Source organism: Sarcophilus harrisii, chromosome 1 (assembly GCF_902635505.1).
Source record: "Sarcophilus harrisii chromosome 1, mSarHar1.11, whole genome shotgun sequence".
NCBI lineage: Eukaryota > Metazoa > Chordata > Mammalia > Dasyuromorphia > Dasyuridae > Sarcophilus > Sarcophilus harrisii.
Genome location: NC_045426.1, coordinates 502,273,595 through 502,296,077, shown reverse-complemented (window position 1 = coordinate 502,296,077; position 22,483 = coordinate 502,273,595).

Genomic DNA, 22,483 nt, shown 5'->3' with positions numbered 1-22,483 from the left:
AAAGATCCCCACTTCCCTATGGCTATAAGCTCTGCTGTATTAGTGCACCTCTTCCCCCTAGGGTTGCCATCTCTGACCCAGATCCAACTATGGGCAAAGCAACAGAGTCCTGATACCATAAAGAGACCCCTATAATCTCTTTCTGACCAGTTGTCTGATCCATTACTGTCTATGGGCTGAGAGCCCTAGAAGCAGCCACTGCTGCTGCTGATTCACTCACTTCTAAGACCCCCTACTCTTTGCTGGGGTCTGGTCTATACTGGCAAAGTCTGCACTGAACTGAATTCCACTCACCCTGGCATGAGAGATCTTTCCAGCCTATTTCTAAATTATCTTGAACTGGTGATTTATTTTACCCTGTCCTTTTGTGGGTTCTGTCATGCCAGACTTTGTTTTGAGATATTATTTAAAGTTGTTTGGAGGGGAAATTTGGGAGAATCTGAAAGAGTCCCTTGCTATTCCCTGCCATTCCTTCAAAAGGTTCAAGAAGGTCTGGAAAAGGCTTCCTGTAGAAAGTTGTATTTTAGTTGAAAAAGAAGAAATGCTTTCAGGCACTGAAAGATACACAGTCTAAAAACATGCTAGCAGAAGATGAAACTTAAAGTTCAAGGAAGATCAAGATAGTCATTTGGGTTGTAACATAGAGAATATAAAATAGGATATTATGAAATGCCCAGGAAGGCAGATGGGATCTATATTGTAGAGAACTTTAAATGATGTTTTTTAATCCCAGAGTAGAACTTCTTAACCTTTTATGTCTTATGGAACACTTTGGCTGTCTGGCAGACTATGAACAACTTCTCAGAACAATGTTTTTACCCATAAAACAAAATACATAGGATTACAAAAGAAACTAAGTATTTTGAAACCATTACCTAAATATTAACCAAACAATTTTATGAATCCTAACATAGGATTACAAAAGAAACTAAGTATATTGCAACCATTACCTAAATATTAACCAAACAATTATTATGAAATAAATTTATGAACAAATTTATGAAATTTATGAACCAATTTTATGAACTGTTAAAATTATATCTTAAAAATAGAATAGACCAAATGATAAGAGGTACAAAAATCCAATGAGTTGAAAAACCCCTTGAAAGGCAGAATTGCCCAAATGGAAAAAAAAGATATTCAAAAATTCACTGACGAGAAGTACTTCTTAAAAAGCAAAGTTGGTCAAATGGAAAAAAAGGGACACAAAATTCATTGAAGTAAAGAATTCCTTAAGATTAGAATTGCCCATATGGAAAAGGAGATACAAAGGGTAACTTAAGAAAAATAATTCCTTAAAAAGTAGAATTTTATGAATATTAAGATCCTATACGTTTGAGAAATTAGAAGGCTAATAAGGACTTTTGTTGAAAGATCAGATATGTATTTTAGGAATACTAATTTGGCACTTATGAAGAGGGTAAATTGGAAAGTGTGGAGGTTTGAAAAGAGGAAAAGCAGTTGAGAAATTATTGCAATAATTCAGATGAATAACAGTTAGGACCTGACTAAGGTAGTATGTGAAAGATGTTCTAAAGATTGAAGAAAGATGTTCTAAAGACTGAATAGTACAACTTGGCCATTGACTGGATAGAAGAATGCTTTGGCAAACAGCCAATATTTTCAACACTATACCAGTTGTCCTGGTCTGAGTTACTGAGTTCAAAGGATTCCTGTGGCTTGACATACTGTGTATCCTGGTGTTTATTTTGTTTGCATAGGTTTTATTGAAGTATTCTCAGGGATAGGGAAAACTTAGCAGAATTTAGATAGACTTGAGCAGTCATAGCTGCTGACATGGCTTCAGTCACCCTGGGAATATCCTGATCCCTATGGAATAAAGCAAAGTGTTTGTCTACTCTGAGATCAAGTACCAAGAATGTTCTCAGACTTGGGTGATATTATGGGCAAATGTAAAACATCATGACTCCTAAATTCAATCCCATTTCCATAACAGACACCTCCCTAAATTAGTTTTGACTCTGCTATTCAACATTTTCCTTTAGCTTAAATTTTTAAAAATTCAGTAACAACAACAACAACAACAATAAAACCAAAACAGATTTTGCACAGTGTCAAGATTCCAATTCCAAATCTTTCTAAATTATTAATCATTAGAGGAATGGTATTTTCACATCTTATATCAATTCATCTCATTTAGATTTATATTTCTGTAAGTTTAACATGATTGTTCATTCTTGCTATCTTGGGGAGTGGGGAAGGAAGGAAAAGAGGGAGAAAAATTTTGCAACTCAAAATCTTCCAAAAATGAATGTCGAAATCTATCTTTACATGTAATTCAAAAAATTAAATACTATTAAATGAAAAAAAACAAGAAAAATAAAGTAAATATATATATATATATATATTTCCATAAATAATACTGGCTCAATGCTATATCTCACAACTGCTCAGTTTCTGATTTCAGTTATTATCTATAAGATTGTATAGAATAATAAAACAATAAATCAAGACAGCAAAAAGCAGAGAGACTGAGACAGAAAGACAATGAGAGAGGGAGGGAGACAGAGACCCACACAGAAAGACAGAGAGAGACATGAGGAAGAAAGGGAACTTGCCCAACCTAGATGTATATATCCAAATAAGTCATATACCTCTCAGGAAGCCTTAAAGACATCAATATAAACTCACTTCTTTTTCTTTTAAAGTCTAGAGAATTTGATCTCATGGACTCACATTTGTTCTTTAAACTTGCTATTATTCTGAACATTCATGGAATGAGACTAGAGAAGAAACAGGCTTCTTTTTCTAGCTAATAAACAGAGACTAGCTTCTCTGTTGTATAATACAATCTAGGAAAAAAATCTTCACTAGTCACCATTTCCTCCTTTTACCTACTCTTTCTTCTATATTACAAAATTCCCCTTTATCTGGAGATCAAACTCATTATAAAAATATAAACAGCAAATATGATTCTTTCTTTAAAAAAAAAAGGAACTTCCAAAGTGGTAAGCAATATGAATTCACTAAGCAGCAAAGAGGCATTGGGAGGGGAAGAAAATGCAGTGAATAAATTCACTAGCTCCCAGAAGTGCCATGAGGTTGGCACATTCAGGCAAACAGCAAGTTCTGTCCAAGCAAATCACTTTTGAAGTGAAACAGTAAGTAGGCAAAGTTCTAACTGATCATTATAATAGTTAATTACATTAGCAGAATACTTGCAATTAGTTCCTACAGTACATCTACATGCTGTGCCCCTCTCAATTGAGCTCCCACATTCCCTGACTTCCTAGAGTCATTCTTTAGCTTTTCCCTCAAGTTGGACAAATTACAGCTCTCCAAAGTCTATGTAACTGATATGGAGCTATTAGTTTTCAATTTAACGGTCTAAGATAGGTGCATAAACACACACACACACACACACACACACACACACACACACACAAAATCTATGACAGAGAAAAATATGAATGGGTGCCTCAAAGTCCAATTTCTTTCCTAATATTTGACAAACTCATCAATTTTTACACTTACCAACAAATATTAGGAAGAAGACAAGCCCCTCCCCTAACTCCCTTCCTCTCCTTTTACCATCCAGATATTGAGATATTAGGAGACACCTTGTTTTCCACAACTATGGCCCAGCAAATTGGGCTTGCTGAGTTTGGCATAACAACAATCCTTTGCACTCAACCTCTGGATGATCTCATCCTTTGGCAAAAATCACATAATTATTGTATTACTTTCACCGTGCCAGTGTTCTCTGAGCACAGACAAGCATTGGACAATTACCCACGTTCCAGTCATAAGATCTGCTATGAATCAGACTTGCCCCACTCTTGCTGTTACCCCTTATTGTCAGAGTTACAACTTACTGTGTAGCCATTGGTATAAGTATGACATCACTCCACACAGACTCCCAGCTCCGCACTAAAGATGTGGGTCCCTTTACAAGCCATTTCCCTCACTTTGAAATTAATTCTCTTTGATTCTTGACTCTGAGGTCTCTAAGTTTCTCTGTTCCACTCTGACCATCCACAAGTTAGAAGCTGGCTCAGTCTGGTTGATCTGGACCATAGAAAGAGACAGGGAAAAAAACCAAACAAATTACTTTGTTCAAATCTGACTCCAAAACAAACTAGAACATTTTGTTAAATTTCTCCCTGAAACTTCCTTTTTTTTCCCCACTCCAGTTTTATTAATGCTCTTTCACCTCTGGGGTTTTATAGCTTTTATTCAAGAGATAAGAGATGTAGGGAGAGGGGAGGAAGGGGATTTTTATCTCTGAATTTCTCTTTTGCATTCAGAATTGGTTTTTCAAGCTCTCAGCACTGGACTAGTCAGACCCTGAAACAATTACTTCTCTCTCTCCCTCCCTCCACATTTTTCCCAGACTCAAAGCCAAGAATTTAGATTTGTTTGTTTGTTTTTTTCTCCTAGTTCCTTGTACAGCCACCTTCCCCATTCCCAACCCACTAAAACTAAAAGAGAAATCTTAATTTCAAGGAAGAGGAAAGGGGAAATTTTGTATAAAGTAGAGGAACTGATGGCTTTCTATATGGGGAGCTGGGACTACTTCCTTTAGTGATCCCATTCTTCTTGACTTTCTTCTCTATTTATCATTCCTTCATTTTATAGATGAGGAAAATCAGGGCCACACAGCCTATTGAATGTAAGATTAGGAACTAAAACCTTCCTTATTACAATCAATACACCATGCCTCATTGCTAGGGAAAATGAATGAAGAAAGTGTCCATGCTTTCTAATATGGTCAACTTGTCATTATTTCTGTTAACATTTTTTATATCTTTTTCTCCATTCTTGAAACAGTTATGATATGCTGACTTGATTACAAAGCCTTTATTGAAGAATATAGGAAGAAGTTAGTTGTCTGTCAATGATCCTCAGCATCTCCAGTTGTCCCACATGGTTTTCCTTGATCCCTGATATATTCTGAATTCTGAGGATGCCATGGTTACCACTGAAATTTCCTTCATGCAGGTTATTATTTTTGCTAAAAATTGTGAGATCCGCCCTTTTAGGGTTGATGATTGTGGCTAAGTAGAAATTCTAGACCAAGTAACACATGTAAAGAAAGCTGTCCTTGAGTTTAGACTCCCTATCAGTGTTTCCCCATTCAGAGGTCAAGATATTACTATATTCCCAGTCTTGGGGGAAAGATGCAGGTTAGAAGAATGACAATGCTTTTAGTCTGCATTAATTTACAACCCAGGTGAGAGGGTAGTCAGGGAAAGCAAAGAGCTAAGAAAAATTGTAAAGATTTAAGGAAGCTTGATGTCATTCTCCCAGTAAAAACAGGAAAGTTCAAAGAATGGTAGGTCCGAGGGCAGGGTTGTAGGAGTGAGGTGGAATAGTGACTTTTATTATAGTTATGTTGAGTTTGAAATTCTGATGGAATATGTAGATAGAGATTTAATATTTAGTGTTAAAAAGCCTAAAATTTAGAAGAGAGATTAGGATTGAACATATAGACATTTGAGAGTCATCTGCATAAGACTGATTGAAACCATAGGAAATGATGAGATCACCAAGAGAGAATCATCAAGAGTGACAAGAACAGATCCTTGGGAGACAATTTCAGTTAAAAAGGTGGAAGAGAGAGATGATCATTTGGCAAATGAGGCTGAGTAAGTACTACTTACTAGTAGACAAGGAAGAAGGTAATTAAGAGAAAACAGTGTCATGGAACCCAAAATTTGATAATACAAAAAAATTGAGGAAAAGTGTCCAGTACAATTAGGACTGAGAAAGGGACTTTGAGTGATTGTTGGGTAATAGTTGTAAAAAAAAAAAAGCTATGTCTCCCTCCTCTTGGTAGGGAAGCAAGAGGCTATTTGGGAAAAATGTTGGATAAGTAGTGTGTCAGGTGCTTTTTTAAAACTGATTTTTGGGTTGGGTTTTGTGTTACTAGGTGGAGTTTGATATTGGAATGAGTAGATTTCCCTAGAAATAGCAAAAATAAAAGGCAAAAATAAAATATGTGCTAGAAAGAGAAAGTGAGGGAATGAGAAAGAACTGGGATGAAGAAAAAGGAAAAGAGTAGAAGGGAAGAAGAGAAAAGGAGAGAGTGCATCATTATTCTTGGAGGGATAAATTTTAGTAGGCAACCAAATTGCCTACTAATAAAATAAAATAAAAACAATAATTATAGCTGATTCTTTCCAGAGTCTGGCCATAAAAGGGAAAAGAAATCTAGTACTATATGTTAAGGATGTGGCAGGGTCAAATGGAGGAAATATGGACATAGCTGTTGACCATAAGCAAGAGCCCAAAGGAAAAGCAGAGTCATCCTGTCTGATCTCCTCATCCTCTCTTTTCTCTCTTGAATCCCTTGTGCATACTGGTGACAGTACCATGTTCATAAAGTAGTTTTCATCATTCCTATCAAGAATAGCCATTATTTTCTTTCCACTGTACTATAGCATATTTTTCCTTCTAAACTTCTAAATAATTTATTAACTAGACTGCTGTTTAATATCTTATATTCCAGAGCTTCTTAAACTTTTTCCATTCACCACCCCTTTTCACACAAGAAAGTTTTACACTACCCTGGGTATATAGGTATTTAAATAGGTGTACAAATCAAACATTTACTGATCATAAATCATGATTTCATAACCCCCACATTCAATTATGTGATCACAAAAGGGTTTATGACTCACAGTTTAATAAGCTTTCATATATTCAACTATAATTGAAAGAATACTGAATAGAAATCCAAAAATTTCAGTCAGATTCTTGTATCAACAACTCATTACTTTTATGACCCCTCAGCAAGTCATTTCATTTTTTCAGGCTTCTTTTTCTCATTTGTGCAATGAAAGAGATAGAAACAGATGAGCTGGAAGGTTTCTTTTATCTTTAAAGACATTTACTCTACTCTAATTTTATCATCATGTTAAAATTTTTACCTTTGTTCAAATTTCTTAAGGGCAAGAACTATGTATGTCTGTCTGTAATTTTTGAAGTGCTTTAAACAGTACCATACACACTAAATCAAATGCTGATAGAATAACATTTGGAAGGAGTGAATATATCAATTTAGAGGAAGTTACCATAGGAAATCCATTGTGTGGTTGGAAAAAGACATATTTTGTTAGCTTAACAGTTGCTTTTGGAGGGGTTTAAAATATGGAGCAACATTTCCCCCAATTTATTTCATGTTAGCCATGAGAAAGAAAGGCACTGAAGAAAGGGATCGTGTCTTCTCTTTCTTCTTTCTTTGTATTTTCCCTTGGCATTTAATGCAGTTCTTTTTCTCAGTGGGTATTCAAATATTGACTAACCATTGATTGAAACCGGGTGCCAAACCCAATTTCCCAAGGCAAACAGATCTAATCCTGTCAGCAGGGATCTAGAGTTTAAATAAACTTCTTCATAGAAACAGAGTGAATGGTCAGAGGTCAAATCAAAAATCAATTGGTTAATCTGATGCAAAGGAGATGATTTGCCTAATTCCATTAACATAAAGCAATGATTCCTAAAATCAAGATATAACCTCTGTTCTCTGTTTTTGAAAGGGGACATTATCCTCCAATGAGATTATCATGGGTTCACTAGGTCACTCTGATGCTAGTAGTCTTTCGCCAATTCTCATCAGTAAGGTTGTAGAAAGACCACTGGATGGGAAACCATCAATACACATCTATTAATTGCCTACTGAGTAATAGTCACTGTGCTAAACACTGGAAAAACAAAAAAAAGTAAATGATAATCCATGAGTGTGAGACTTGATTCTACATTTACTAACTATCTTTCATGACCTCAGTTTCCTCATCTGTGAAATGTGCCTAATTATAATATGACTTCTATGACTTAACCTCACAGAATTTTTGAGGAAAAGTTTTAAAACTTAAAAGTACTATATAAATGTGAGTTATTTTTATGAGTCAAACTGGGCAAAATTCCATATTCATCCAGTGGTGTTAACAGTGTCTTTTTGCTGACACCACAGCCAAGTATTGACTATATCAATAACCTAGTGCTATTTTACATTTGCATAATGTGGTCACCTTTAAATAGGATGGAGTTGAGCTTATATCAGCTAAGCATAGAACCTAACTGTTTCATGCAAATGTGAATGCCTATGTAATTTATTTTGCATTTTGGATCTCTGGCAAGGAAATGTCTACTCTTATTAGGATTTAGCTCAGTTGAAAGCCCTATTCAATGCCAAATTATAATGATCTCTCTTTTTTGCATGTTATCAGTTAAGCACAAACCACTGTTTCTTTCGTATAAGCCCCTATTTTAAAAGCCCAACTGGAAGGTCCCGAAAGATTCTTGCATTCCCCAACATGCCTATGGAAATCATCTTATTTAATATGTGGCTGATGCCTGGTAGGAAAGGAATGTCACTTTCTGAGTGTTTCTCCCTGGCAATTAAATAAGGGATTGTAACACTCAGTATGTCACTCAATAGCTACAGTAAGATTTTTAGGTCAGAAGTGTACTTCTCAGTTCTTCCACTGAAGAGACAAGATCTATAATCAGTTAATGAAATGTTTTCATGAATCATGACTAGGGTATTTCACTCAAATGTAGTTGAAATTGCAAGGCATATTCTGGTTTAAAAAGATAAAGCCGTGTGCAAACTTATTATGCAATAAAGAATAGCTTCATGTTCATTATGTTCAAATGACACATGGCAGACTCACATTTGGATAAAACCAAAGTCAAAGTAATGGTTGGATCCCTTTTTAGAATTTAGATTTCTGAGTAGCAACAGCTTTTTGGTAGACATTGTTCAATTCCTTGAAAATTCTTGCTTGATTCACAACTGTTGCCAAATTACAGTCTTTATATTTTGATGAATCATAAGTCTATAACCTCCTCATTGTGGGTATTTTCTCCAACAACATAAATCATAATTCATCCATACCTGCCAGCTTTGAATACTCTTGTCTATGTTTTCTCATTATTCTTCTCCAAGGAGTCCACCAAATTGCTAAGAGCCTTCTAAATCTCTGGGACATTGCATGAATTGCAATGTAGCATTTGGGCAGTCTATTCATTATCCCTATCTCCTAATGCATGACCATCTGACTTCCTTTTTTCTGTCATAGATATCTCTGCTGAAATCCTTTAATCCACTTCTGGGCAGCTCTTTATTTGTAACATGCAATAGCCTGCTCACACTCACCATGTGTCTTTACAACTCTACATTGCCCTTTGGATGACCCTCAGTATTAATTCTGCAGCTCATTTACTCAACAGCACAAATTTGTTGGACAAGCGCTGATAAGGGATAATAATTTGGGCAATTGAAGAAGAGCAGGAGAATGGGCTAGAATTCTAGACTTTAGGGAATTGTGCCATGCTTTAATGATCCCTAATTTCTCCATAAAACTGTCTATTTTTAAAAAACAATATTCTTCCAATGATTCTATATATCTATGATTTAAGAAATACTAAAGTCTCCAAATCCAAATAATATCTTATCTTCCCAACTATCAGGAAGTTTGTCTGTTTTTTGAAATGATAGGAAGCATTATAATTTGTGAGCCTGCTATATTAGAATCATTATAATTTGTGTGCCAAATATATTATAATCCAGAGAGGGTTTGTGGGATTTCTTTGTAAGTAGAGAGATGACCACTTGGAGTCAGCTGGATTAATTTCCTGACTCTGTGATTTGCTATTCTCTGTGTGACTGTGGGTAATTTCTTAGCCTTTCTGGACCTCATTCTCCAGCCCTGAGCCCAGTCTGAAACCTATAGTGAAATACCAATGACAGCTAGCTCAAACCAAGGAGAAATCTGCAATTCTTTCACTTTGAACCTGTGCAGGAACATTCTAGTCAGCTGAAGATGGTTAGAGTTAGTGGGGGTTTACCCGGATCTTAAACTAAGATCTAAACCAGGATGGTAGCAATCAGACTTTGCCTTGTTTTATACTTTTCTAGTTGCCTTAAAAAGTTAAAGGATTCCATCTGAGCTTCCCCTGAGATACTTGAAGAACATAGCATTCAGTACCCAGAGAAAGCAGTACCACGAATAAAGAGAACATCAAACAGGAAGAACTAAAAGCCCAAAATTCCTTTCAAATGTGTGAAGCCTAAAAAATTAATTACAAGCAAACAATCATAAAAGACTAAACAAAGATAAAGGGTTTTCATTCTAATATTGGGATATGATATGTATCCCCCTTCATATAAGATAGAGAGCCTGTGAGTGATTTTGTTAATCTTTGTTTATCTTAAAGTAGAAAAAAAGGAGGTGGTAAAAGGAATACATTCTGAAAAACAGGAGAGGAAGGCTAGGGGAAAATTATCTCACATAGTCACAGAGTCAGAGTATCCAAGTAGAAAATTATTAAACCCCCCCCCCCCCCCAATGGAGGAAAGAATAAGAGAAGTGGACAATGCTTAAATCTCACTTTTATCCAAAATGATTAAAGGAGAGAATAATATAACCACACAATTGAGTGCAGAACTATATTTTGCTAAATAAAGAAATAAGAGGGAAAGGAAAAGGGGTGGTAAGAGGGAATATGATTTGAGAGAGAGATTAGTCATAAGCAAAACAAAGTCTAGAGAGAGAGAGGGAATTTTGAAAATAGGTTGAAAAGGAAAAAAAGAAGTAATAAGAATATGTGATTGGGCTCTGGGTGAGGGAAAGAGAAGAAAAGCAAGGGAAAAGAAGTAGATTACATTAAACCTTGAGCACAAGTGCTAGGCAAATGCTTCCTAATTTACCACTCCCTTCTTTGTAAAAAAAAAAAAAAAGATACAAAAAGAGGAAAAGGCAATACAGAAGTTAAATACACAATTAAAAATCCTAATTATGAATGTGAATGGTATGAATTCATCCATAAAATGAAAAAGAATACCAAAATGGATTAGAAATTAGAACTGATCTTCACATGCACAAATTCATGCATGCATACATAAATGCATAGTATACATGTGCATTATATACATATGTGTGTTTTTTCAAAAAGACTTCAACCATAAAGATTCATATAGAGTTAGAATAAGGGACTAAAGTAAAATTCATTATGAGTCAGATGAAGTAAAAAAAGGTTGGGATAGTAATCAATATTTTAGACTAGGATATAGCAAATTTTTAAAAAATTTGGTTAAAAGAGAAAAACAGAAAGTTTCTGTATTACATTGAAAGTTACAATAGAAAATGAATTACTATCACCTATAAACATATATTCACTGAATGATATAGCAAATCCTTAAAGAAAAAGTTAAATGAAGTTTAGAGAGAAATATACAATAAAACTATAAGAATGGGGAATCCTCAATATACACATTTCAGACCAAGACAAATATAAACCAAACCCCAAACCAAAAGAAAAAAATAATATGGACCAAATGGATGTAAAAGCAAATTCTACTACCCATTCAAAGAACAATTAATTCTCATATTACCTAAGCAAAGAGACTATGGTAATATATCATAAAAAATTATACTCCATTGGTAAGTTGGATTTATGCCAGACATGTAGGATTGGTTCACTATAAGGAAAGCTATAAATATAGTAGATCATATTAACAACAAAAATAAAATCTACATGATTATATCAAAGGATTGTGAAAAGACTTTTGACAAAATCTAATGTCTGCTTCTATTAAAAACACTAAAAAGCATAAGAATAAATGTATCTTTCAAAGATCTCAAGCTGTTCCATGAAATACATACATACACACATATGTATCTATTAGATCTTTGAAAAGATTGTTCTTCAGGAAATATGATTTAACCCATTCAACTCCCATTCAGTTCTAGGTCCAGCTTCTTTTCCATCATCAGTGTTGGTCTAAGATACAATCTTATCTAATATATTAGCTGAACAGATTCCCATTTCCTGTATGGACCATTATGCCAATCTCTTCTTTACCTCTGTCTTTCTCATTGATAAGTCTTTCTAGTATCCCGATTCTTGGTGGAATGAGCACAATGTCATGAGCAAATGAAAAACGGCAACTGGGGGAGGGGGTTGTTGAGGAATTCCTCTCCTACTTGGACTTTACATAAGATTTTTCTATGTGACAATGGCAAGCTCTTTTGGAAAGCAGATGTTTTCCTGTTTTATAACTTACTTGATATTCATAACTGGAGAAATACTGAAAAAATATCTCTCTGTGGTTGCATAATAAGACTCTCCCCTAAGATTCATGGGAGATATTTGGCCTTTATGGATGAATTTTGATAATTTCTGAGAGAGTGACTAAATGTAAGTCTCCTTAAAGTGAATCATATTTCCCTCTTCCATTATAATTTCAGAATATTTTTGTAAATAAATATAGAAACTATGTAATTTTTCTGTATATTTCAGATACTATATTGTAATTAGTATAATACGCTATATAATATAATTATAATTTAATTATATATGTATGTATATATAGTGGTTGGTTGTTGTTCTTCATTCTCAAAGGCTACCAGAATGACTTCACTATGTTAGAGTCAAGTTACAGTGTATCCAACTGTGGCTGAACAAACCAGTTATCTGGGAAGGCTCTACCACAGGTCATGCACAAATAGTCCATGTGAACATTTGGGATGGATGCTTTGTGAATCTCATGTTTCTTTTGAGCTACTTCAATTCTGTTTTGCTCACATAGTCACAGAGTCATTTTCTCTGAAGTGGACATGGCCATGTGAAGCTGTCCTGTGCCAGTATCTCGCATGTCACACAATCATTTCCAAAGTTCTTAAGAGAGACCTTGAGAGTGTTCTTCCATTGCTTTTTCTGACCACTTTGTGAGACTTGCCCCATGTGAGTTCTCAATAAAATAGTCTTTTGGGCAAGTATGTGTTTGGCATTCACTGTAATAAAGTTTGAATGCTTGGCAGTTTAATTTGAGAAGAACCTAAATGTCTGGTATTTTATCTTGCTAAGTGATCTTCAGAGTCATCTTAAGACAATTCAAGTGGAAGTGATGCAGTTTCCTGACATGGCACTAGTATACTGTCCAGGTTTCACAGGCAAAATGACTCTGTAGACCTTCAATTTTGTAGTCAAATGTTTCCTTTTTCCCATGTTTTCCTTCTGATTCTCTCAAACTGAGAGATCTGTCAATGTGTATGTCAATCCTGTTATCAATATGGAGATATCTGGAAAATATATTGCCAAGCAAAGTGAATTTATGCATGTTATTCAAAACTTTTCCATTTATTGTAACTGATGGTTCCATATCTGGATTGTGTGGTTCTGGCTGATGGAACACCTGTATTTTCTTGGTGTTAATTGTTAGGCCAAAATTAGCAAAAGCTCCGGAGACTCAATCTTGTATCTCAGCTTCAGAGACTTTATTGAGTGTACAATCATCTACAAACAAAAATTCATGCACCAGCACTCTCTCTGTTTAAGTCTTAGCATGTAGCCTTTTCAAGTTGAAGAATTTACCCTTAGTGTGATAACTGACCTTAATGTTTGTCTTCATTGAAGGCATTTAACAACCTTTCTGAAAAGATCATGCTAAAAGCATGGAAGCAAGCACTCAGATTTGTTTCACTGGAAATCATGAGAGCATCATCCATTATCCTGATCCTGAGCAAACATGCAGTCATGAAATTGATACATAATACTGATGAACTTCTTTGGGCAATCAAATTTTGACATAATATTCCACAAGTCCTCATGACTGACATTATCAAATGTTGGTCAGATCTACAAATGTTGTATATAGATGTCTCTTCCTCTCCTGGCATTTCTCCTGAAATTGTGGGGCAGTAAATACCATATCAACTTTTCTTTAACTTTTCCTGAAGCCCCACTGGTTTTCAGATAGATGATCATCTTCTAAGCCTATTAAGAAGGATTCTGGAAAGAAATCTTACCAGCAATGACTAAGAGAAAGATAGCTCTGTGATTATCATAGGACAATCTATTTCCTCTACTTTTATAGAGATGGACAATGGAGGAATTATTGAACTCTTGGGGATAACTTCTCTTGCCATTTCATTTGGAATATTTCAATCAGATTTTGTATGAACAACGGATACCCCACCTTGTAAATCTCTGCTGGGATGAAATCAGCATCGGCCGTTTTGCTACATGAAGCCTAATGGCATTCAAAATCTCTCCTTCATTCAGAAGTTCAAATAGGAGGATTTATTTCAAACTGAGGTAAACAATCAATGGTTTCAAGTTTGATTGATGATCATCTGTTGGGAACATTATGGAAGTGTTCAGCCCATTTCTCTAGCATCATGTCTTTATCACTAATCAATGTATTATATAAATATATATACATGCATATATAATTACCTATATATGTATTATGTATACACACATACACACACACATATAGAGAGAGAGAATGATTAATCATCATGGTTTTTAATTGAATATATTATTCATGAAGTGATGAGGATTATAGAGGAGGAATTATTGATATCAATCATTTTCTTTACATATGTATATAGTCTGTACAATATGTACAATCTGTTGTTCTTCCAGCAAAATTAGCAGAGCTTTCTCTATACTCACATGCAATATCCTCAAGGCGACTTTCTTACATTAATTTAACTTTTAATCTATACATTTTTATGGGTTTACTCAGTGTAACTCTAGAATGATGCTCATTTGATATCAAATTCAAAGGTAAATCCCTTTCTTTCATTTTATGAACAATGGAATAATAGAATTTGAAGGTGAAAGGACCTTTAGAGGTCATAGCTTCCAACTTTTCTTATTTTACAAAGAAAAAAAGTGAAAGGCAGAATAGTTGAGTGACTTACTCTAGGTTGTACAACCAATAAGTGAAAGAGGTAGGATTTAAGTATTATCATCTAATCAATCAATAGGAATTTATTAAGTGCTTAATATGTTCTAAACACTATGCTAGGTCTTGATACCAATACAGTTCTCTTTTTACTATTCTATGTTCCAATAATGCTTCATTAGATACCCCCAGTTTAGAACTTGCTATGTGTTGTCCCTACACTCATGAGTCTTCTAGGTCTTAATAATCATAATAAATAATAATAATAATAATGGCTAACACATATATGATTTCTTAAGCTTTATGAAGTTTGTCTATATAACCTCCTTTAATCCTTATGACAACCCTGTGAGATAAGTGCTATTATTTTTTATATTTTACATAGAAGGAAACTGAGACTGAAAAATGTTAAATTACTCTCTTAGGATGACAGGGCATATGAATCAGGAGGCAAACTCAGTTCAGTTACTTATCTGTTTTTCAAAGGGTTTGGAGATAATGGTATGGTGTCAGTGGAACTACCATGATTTTGCCATCCAGTAGCTGTGTCAAGGGAGCATCTAATTTAAATGTGTAAAAATGAAAGCTTCTGAGGGCAAAAATAAAGAAGTCTAGCTCATTTCCAGGCTCAGGATGTATAACATCTTGTATAGAATCAAATCTAAAGGGATGACTTAGGTCCAACAAGTACTACCTCCACCATGGTGATACCTGATAATCTAATGCCCTCAGTAACAACTTTTGCCCTCTTGGACCTTTTCCATCACAATTATTCCATACCCATGATCTGGACCTCAAATTTTATTTTTCCATTATAGCTGCTGATGGATATGGATGTGCCATTTTCCACTCCTACTTCCCTTGGGGCCATCATCAATTTTTTTGACATGTGTCTTAACACTGGCTTCCAATGCCTGCAGGAGAGGCTGATGAGTTTGCACAGTTTTACCTCCCTTAAGTCTAATTCACACACACACACACACACACACACACACACACACACACACACATATCCTCATGATGTCATTAGTCTGCTTCAAGAACAAAGGTCGAACAAGAGCAACAACATTTCTCTCTCTCCTGATATAAAAGTTAGGTAGAGAAACCGATAACTATGCTGGGATGACACAACTGGGAACATCTATAAATGAACAGTTATGATCTACTTGTGTCACCTTGGTGAAGTAGTTTTTTTAAGGTTTAAACCCCTGGGTGACTGTGAGTCAGTTGAGAGAGATAGGAGTATTGTGGATAATTGGTTGTACATTTGTGAAATATATTAATGGTGCATAGAGAAGGAAAAATAAGCTCTATGTAAACAGGCAAATATCCTTTTTTGGGAGAAGATAGTCTGAATACCAGTTTTCATATCTCATTCTGTGCTGGGTGAATGGAGATTGAGTCCTAGATTGGAATAAAGCAAGTAGTCCTTTCCTGCCTATAATATTGCTGGGTAGCAAATAAAAAAAGATGCTGAGATTTATTGCAAATCCTGTGAAAGCAGAATTCTTAATTAGGAATCTGTGAACTTTTTATATTTTAATAACTGTATTTCAAAATAATTGATATATAATTCCATACATTTAATTTTATGCATTTAAAATATTATTCTAGGGACTCCATAGGCTTCACTGATTGCTAAAGGGATTCATGACATTAAAAAGCATTAAGGACCTCTGGTCTAGTGAGGTCCCCACTGATCAGATTTGCTCTCAAGTTTTCTACTTGAGTCAGCATTCTACCCATGTTACTAGTTTCTAAAAAGAATGAGTGCTTAAGGAGGTATTAAGGGAAATGCATAAGTTTATGCTAACAGAATTCCTGGGTCCTTATTACCTAAAGGATAAACTCCATGAGGGCAGGAGCTCTTGGTATGGAAATTTCATGCCCACTCCTAAATTCACTATTTTAATAAATGGATCTCTATGGACTTAATGATTTTTTAAAAAATCCATTCAATAGACGGTAAGCCAAACAGTCACTGGAGACCAAAAGAATGATGACAATGATAGCTTATATTTATTTAGCATTAAGATTCACAAAACACTTTACATGCATTATTTTCATGGTGATGTGCCTTTCTTTTTAGTCAAACTCATGCATAAAAACAGCACTGTGAATGAGACAGCAATGTATAGCAACAGTAGGCTAATCATGGGCATTTAGTCATTTCCAAATATTAATTTAAAATATCATCTCTGAATATAATTTCTGTAACAATTTTCAAGTGGAAATTTCACTTCAGAGGCATACACAAATGGATAAAGCTTCCAGTAGAAAAAGTAAAGCTCCCTTAAATTAGAATTTTAAAAGCAAATATCTATTCCTTTTTATCAAGTAATATTAATAATAGCCAGCCATTTTCTCAATGCATGTTTGCTATTTTTTTAATAAAAAATACAGAAAATTCAGCAAAATTTAAACGACTTATTTTAAGTTATTCTAGAAGTCAAGGAAGATAAAAAAAGGGAGGAAGGTTCTTATTTTATAAAATAAGTGCTAATGGTTAACTATACATTCAGTAGAAGCCTCTGAGTCATGAAAATCTGGATTTGATTCTCACCTCTAACACACATTTGTTGTGTGATTTTGAGTAAATGACTAATCTCTTAGTGTTCCATCCAGCTCCTTAAAAATATAATGATAATAGCATTTAAATGGGGAAGCTAGGTGGTACAGTGGGTAGAGTGCTGGGCATGAAATGAAGAAGATTCATTTTTTCTGATTTCAAATGTGGCCTTAGACACTTACTAGCTATATGACTCTGGGCAAGGCAATTCACCCTGTTTGCCTCAGTTTTCTTATCTGTAACCTGAGCTGAAGAAGGAAATGGCCAAGAAAATCCCAAATGGAGTCACAGAGTCAGACATGATTAAATAACAACAAAAGCATTTATACAATGCTTTACAAATGTAATCTCATTTTATCCCCACAACAATAAGATGGGAGGTAGGTGCTATTATTATCCCCAGATGAATATTATTATATTCCCCAGAAGAGGGAACTGAGGTTAAATGATTTACCCAGCATCATGAATGTTTTAAATATTTAAAATGGGATTTTAATTCAGCTTTTCCTGACACCAGGTCCAGTGTCTAGCTGCCTTACTATTCTGTCAAAAAATTGTCCATCTGTATTGGTAATGGGAATTTCTTCTCCAAGAGTTCTGAATACTAATGGAATCACAGATCTGCCTGCCTTAATGCCTCATCCTCAAAATAATAGTTATTTATACACTCATTAGCAAAATATAGACTAAAATTAAAACTTCAGATATATAATGCACAGTGTTATCTCAGGGAATTAAAACTGACTGCTATTGATTTTCCCCACCCATCTCTCCAGATTTCTTATCCATATTTTCCTATATCCCTTATCCCTGTCACCCATCACATAAATTCCTCCCAAAGTTGCCATTCAAAGAAGGCTCAGAATTTTCTAGCTAAACTCTTCATTTTTTTGTCCATCAGTGGTTCTGGTTGGTTTAGACTCCACCAATATCATGCTCCCTTTTCAGCTTCCTTTTGTATGTTGTCTTTCCCATTATAGTGTAAGCTCACATAGGTCAAAGACTTTATTTTTTTTTTCTTATTTGTATTTCCAGTGCCTGACCTCAAGTAGATGCTTAATAAATACTTATTGACTACTACTATTGACACACTGTAATACAGTGACATTGGATCCAATGACTCCTTGCTATTCTTCCCACAGGATGTTCCATTTCTTAGCTCTGAGCATTTTGGGGGGGGGGGGGCTACTCCCATTGCCTGGAATGTTTTCTTCCTGTTCTTTGCTTCCTGCCTTTCTTGGTTTCTTTCAAGTCCTAGAAAAAATCCCATCTTCTACAAGAAGTCTTTCCTTATTCTTCTTAATGCTGGTGCCTTTCCTTTGCTGATTTTTTCCAATGCATCCTGTCTCTATCTTGTTTATACATAGTTGTTTTTACATTGTCTCCCCAATAAGACAATTTCTTAAGACCAGGACAGTTTTTTGCCTTTCCGTATATTTCCAGCACTTTTCATACTTCTTGGCACATAGGATATGCTTAAATAAAGGTTAATTGACTGATTAATAAATTAATAATTACTACAGAAAAGAAATTATTATGGCAGACAGGCATGAGGAAGACATTTTCTAACAGCATCAATGAAAGGAGAATAGAAATGTGAATTTAAAACATGTATTTCAGTTTGCTCCAGTCTTAGTTTTTGCCTCAGTATCTAAATGTACAATGTACCATCAATTTATCAGCATTGTGTACATCCCCTGTTTGCCATCATCAGTGCCTATCAACTTAAACACCTGCCCCCAGCCCGAACCCCCACCCTGACACTTGCTGGGATAATAGCTAATATTGTTTTATAGATCCTAGCTTTATATATCCGGAAACAGAAAAATATCTATCTGGTGGCAGAGCACTTGAGCAATTAAGGCTATTATTATGAAATAAAACATATGTAAATTGCTCTTGTACATGTGAAAAAAGCATCTTTAAAGGATTTTATCTCATTGGAAAAATAATATTGTGAGAAAATTAGAAGTTGAAAGACTCAAGCCAAATCATCATTTCCTTGATTTTTACCTGGGTAATTTAGAACAAAGTAGGGATTTGTTATCTTAGCTCTATGGGCTGCCCCATTGCTCATATATGTGTTCATGTGCTCATCAGTGTTCCATGAGGTATTGTTTACCTTTATTATGTAAAGTAGAAATGGGGAACAGAAATGTTCTTAAAGCTTATACTAATCAATTCAAGAAGAAATTCGTTGTGAAATACTATGAGGTCAAGCCTTAAGAATCAAGAAGAGAAGAATATCACTTCTTGTATGGAGTAAGAGATGACTCTGGCCACTGGTGAGGTGGGTCTAGGGTGAAATTAAATATGAGTGGTATTAGATATGAGAAACTGATGAAGAGATCTAGGATAAGAGTACTGAAGGGAATACCCTGCCTTTCACTATGCAAAAAGCAATTCAATTTTTTGGCTAAGATAAAAGCTGTTTTGAAAAAACCCACTTGTGAAAAGAGTCCTATGTTAATAAAGTCTCACTGAATTTTCTCTTCTTTTCTTTTAAGAAAAATATTTATTTCCCCCCAATTACATGTTAAAACAATTTTAACATTTCAAAAGTTTTCAGTATGTGATCATTTTTAATATATTGTAAATGTACTACAACTTCTTACAATAGCCATTTTTGTCAACTCTAAGGTCTATCATTACTGATGAATTTTTTTCTTCCCCAAATTTAGTGAAGAGAAATATTGTAGGACAGATGAGGATTTTCAGTATCCTTCAAATTGTATTACATATTATTTATTCCATAACTCAACCAGAGCTAGGATCTGGAATCATAGAATCTGGAAGACATTTCAGAGGTCACTTGGAGAATCATTTCCCTTTACAGCTTCTAATGCTTTCTCCTTGAAGGTTTGCTCTAATTATATTTGTATCTTGTATGTACTTTTTAATTTACACTCTGTCTTCCTCATTAGGGTATATACACTTTGAGATTAGGGTCTGTCTTACCTTTCTTTTCATCCTCAAGGATCAGCACAGTGTCTGGCACATAGCCAATAAATGCCAATTGACTGGCTACTGATAAAGAGATTGAAACCCATAAAGTTTAAGCTACTTGACTAAGATAACATAGGTGATCCAGGAGCTAGGATTTGATTCCATGTTGCATGGTTTCATGTCCAGGTCTAGACCTACATTGTTTCATGAGAAGGAAGTTAAAATTATGAAGTTAAAAAAAGTCTAAAAACAGACCAAGAGAAGTAATTGTGAGTCATTCAGGTATTGATGCAAAAAAGAAGAGAAGAAACTAGTAGTTATTATATAAGCATAAGTTTTTGTTGATACATCTCTGAAAAAAATTTTAATTCTTATTGAGCATTCAAGAACAGAGGTTATCTAAAGGCATCATCCCACTGTATACTACATCCCCACCCAGGCATCCCCATATCCTTTCCAGTGGATAGCTAATTAAGAAAGAGTAGAAATCTGTCTTTTTAACAACAAATTAAATAGTATAATTAAATAGGGATTCTAAAATCAATTAATATCATTGAGTATATTTATACATTATGATATATAACATAACCAATATAATTATAATAATAAATTAATATAATTTATTATCATGTAATCAATTATGCTAATTGATTCCATAATCAATTAGCATAATTGATCAATAAGTGCTCATTAAGCATCTATTGTGCATCAGACACTGAGATTAATTACAAAAACAAAAGTAAATTAGTCTCTGACCTCAAACAGCTCATAAAGAGGAGAGCATACTCACTTCAAAATAATTGAAAATGATGACAGAATTCTTTAACAAAACAAAAGGAACACAAGTGGGGAAAAAAAGAGAAACTGGAACTACTTTGGGAATATTAGACACTTTCATTCACAAGAATTGATTTCTGGTCAAAAGACATTCTCATTGTGGAGATAGTGCTTAAGGTCTCCAGCAGTCTGATCCTATAAATCTACTAATATTCTCAACAAGGAAAAATTTATACTTACAAACACCCCCCCACACACACACAAGTGGTACATTGGAAAGAGTACTAGGCCTAGAGTCAGAAAGACTCATCTTCCCGAGTTCAAATATGGCCTCAGACACTTATTGACTGTGTAACCCTGGGCAAGTGATTTAATCCAGTTTGCCTCTGTTTCCTCATCTCTAAAATGAACTGGAGAAGGAAATGGCAAAGCATTCCAGTATTGCTAAGAAAAGTTGGACCTGTCTGAAATGACTGAACAATGATAATCAACTAAGATAGGCTTGGTTCTTCTCAGCAATATATTGATTCAAGACAAAATAGACTTGGAATGGAAAATGCCATCTGCACCTTAGAGTTACCTATGGAGACTGAATGCAGATGGAAGCATATTATTTTCACCTTTTATTTCCTTTTGTTTGCATTTTCCTTCTTGTGTGTTTTCCCTTTTCTTTTAATTTTTCTTTCATAAAATTATTAATATGGAAATACATTTAAAATGATTGTACATGTATAATCTATATGAGATTGCTTGCTATCTTGGGGAGGAAAGAAGTAAAGGAAAGAGGGAGAAAAAAGTTTGGAAGTCAAAAATCTCACAAAACTAAATGTTGAAAACTATCTTTACTTGTAATTGGAAAAATAAAATACTATTAAATTTTTAAAAAGCAACAAAAAACAATAAAAGAGGGCAGCTGAAAGGTATTTGGGTACTTAGAATCTTGAAATGTTAGATATAGTGGCAGCAAGGAAACTAGAACTAATGGGATCCAAAATTGGGATAGCAACGCCTAATGCAAATAAGTTGGGGGAAGGTATCTGAGAGGCCCAAGCAAGCATTAATGGAATGGGTCAGACAGTGAGGATGTATAAAATGAAAAGTATAAAATGTCAAGATTCACTTCAAATTTAAAAAGAATGCTCCTGTATAGTAAAGTAAGTTAACATGTATAAAACATTTTGCAAACTTGGTCCTTTGCTGTAACCTTTGCTGAGGAGATATCATTATCCATATCTTACTCTAACTCTGGATATATCCCAAGGCTCTAATCTGGACCTTCCTTTCTCTTTTTTTCTCAAAGACTTGACCTTGATTCCCAGATGTACATGTCCAGCCCTGGTCTTTCTCCTGCAGCTCAGCTGCATATGATCAACTTACTGAACATTTCAAATGGAGCTTCCTATAGATACTACAAAGAGAATGGTTGCACTATTTTCACTCTAAAGTCCATTTAAGCCTTAAAAGAATCATTGATAAAAGTTTTGCAAAACAAATAAAGTACCCCAAATTACATAACCACAAGTGAA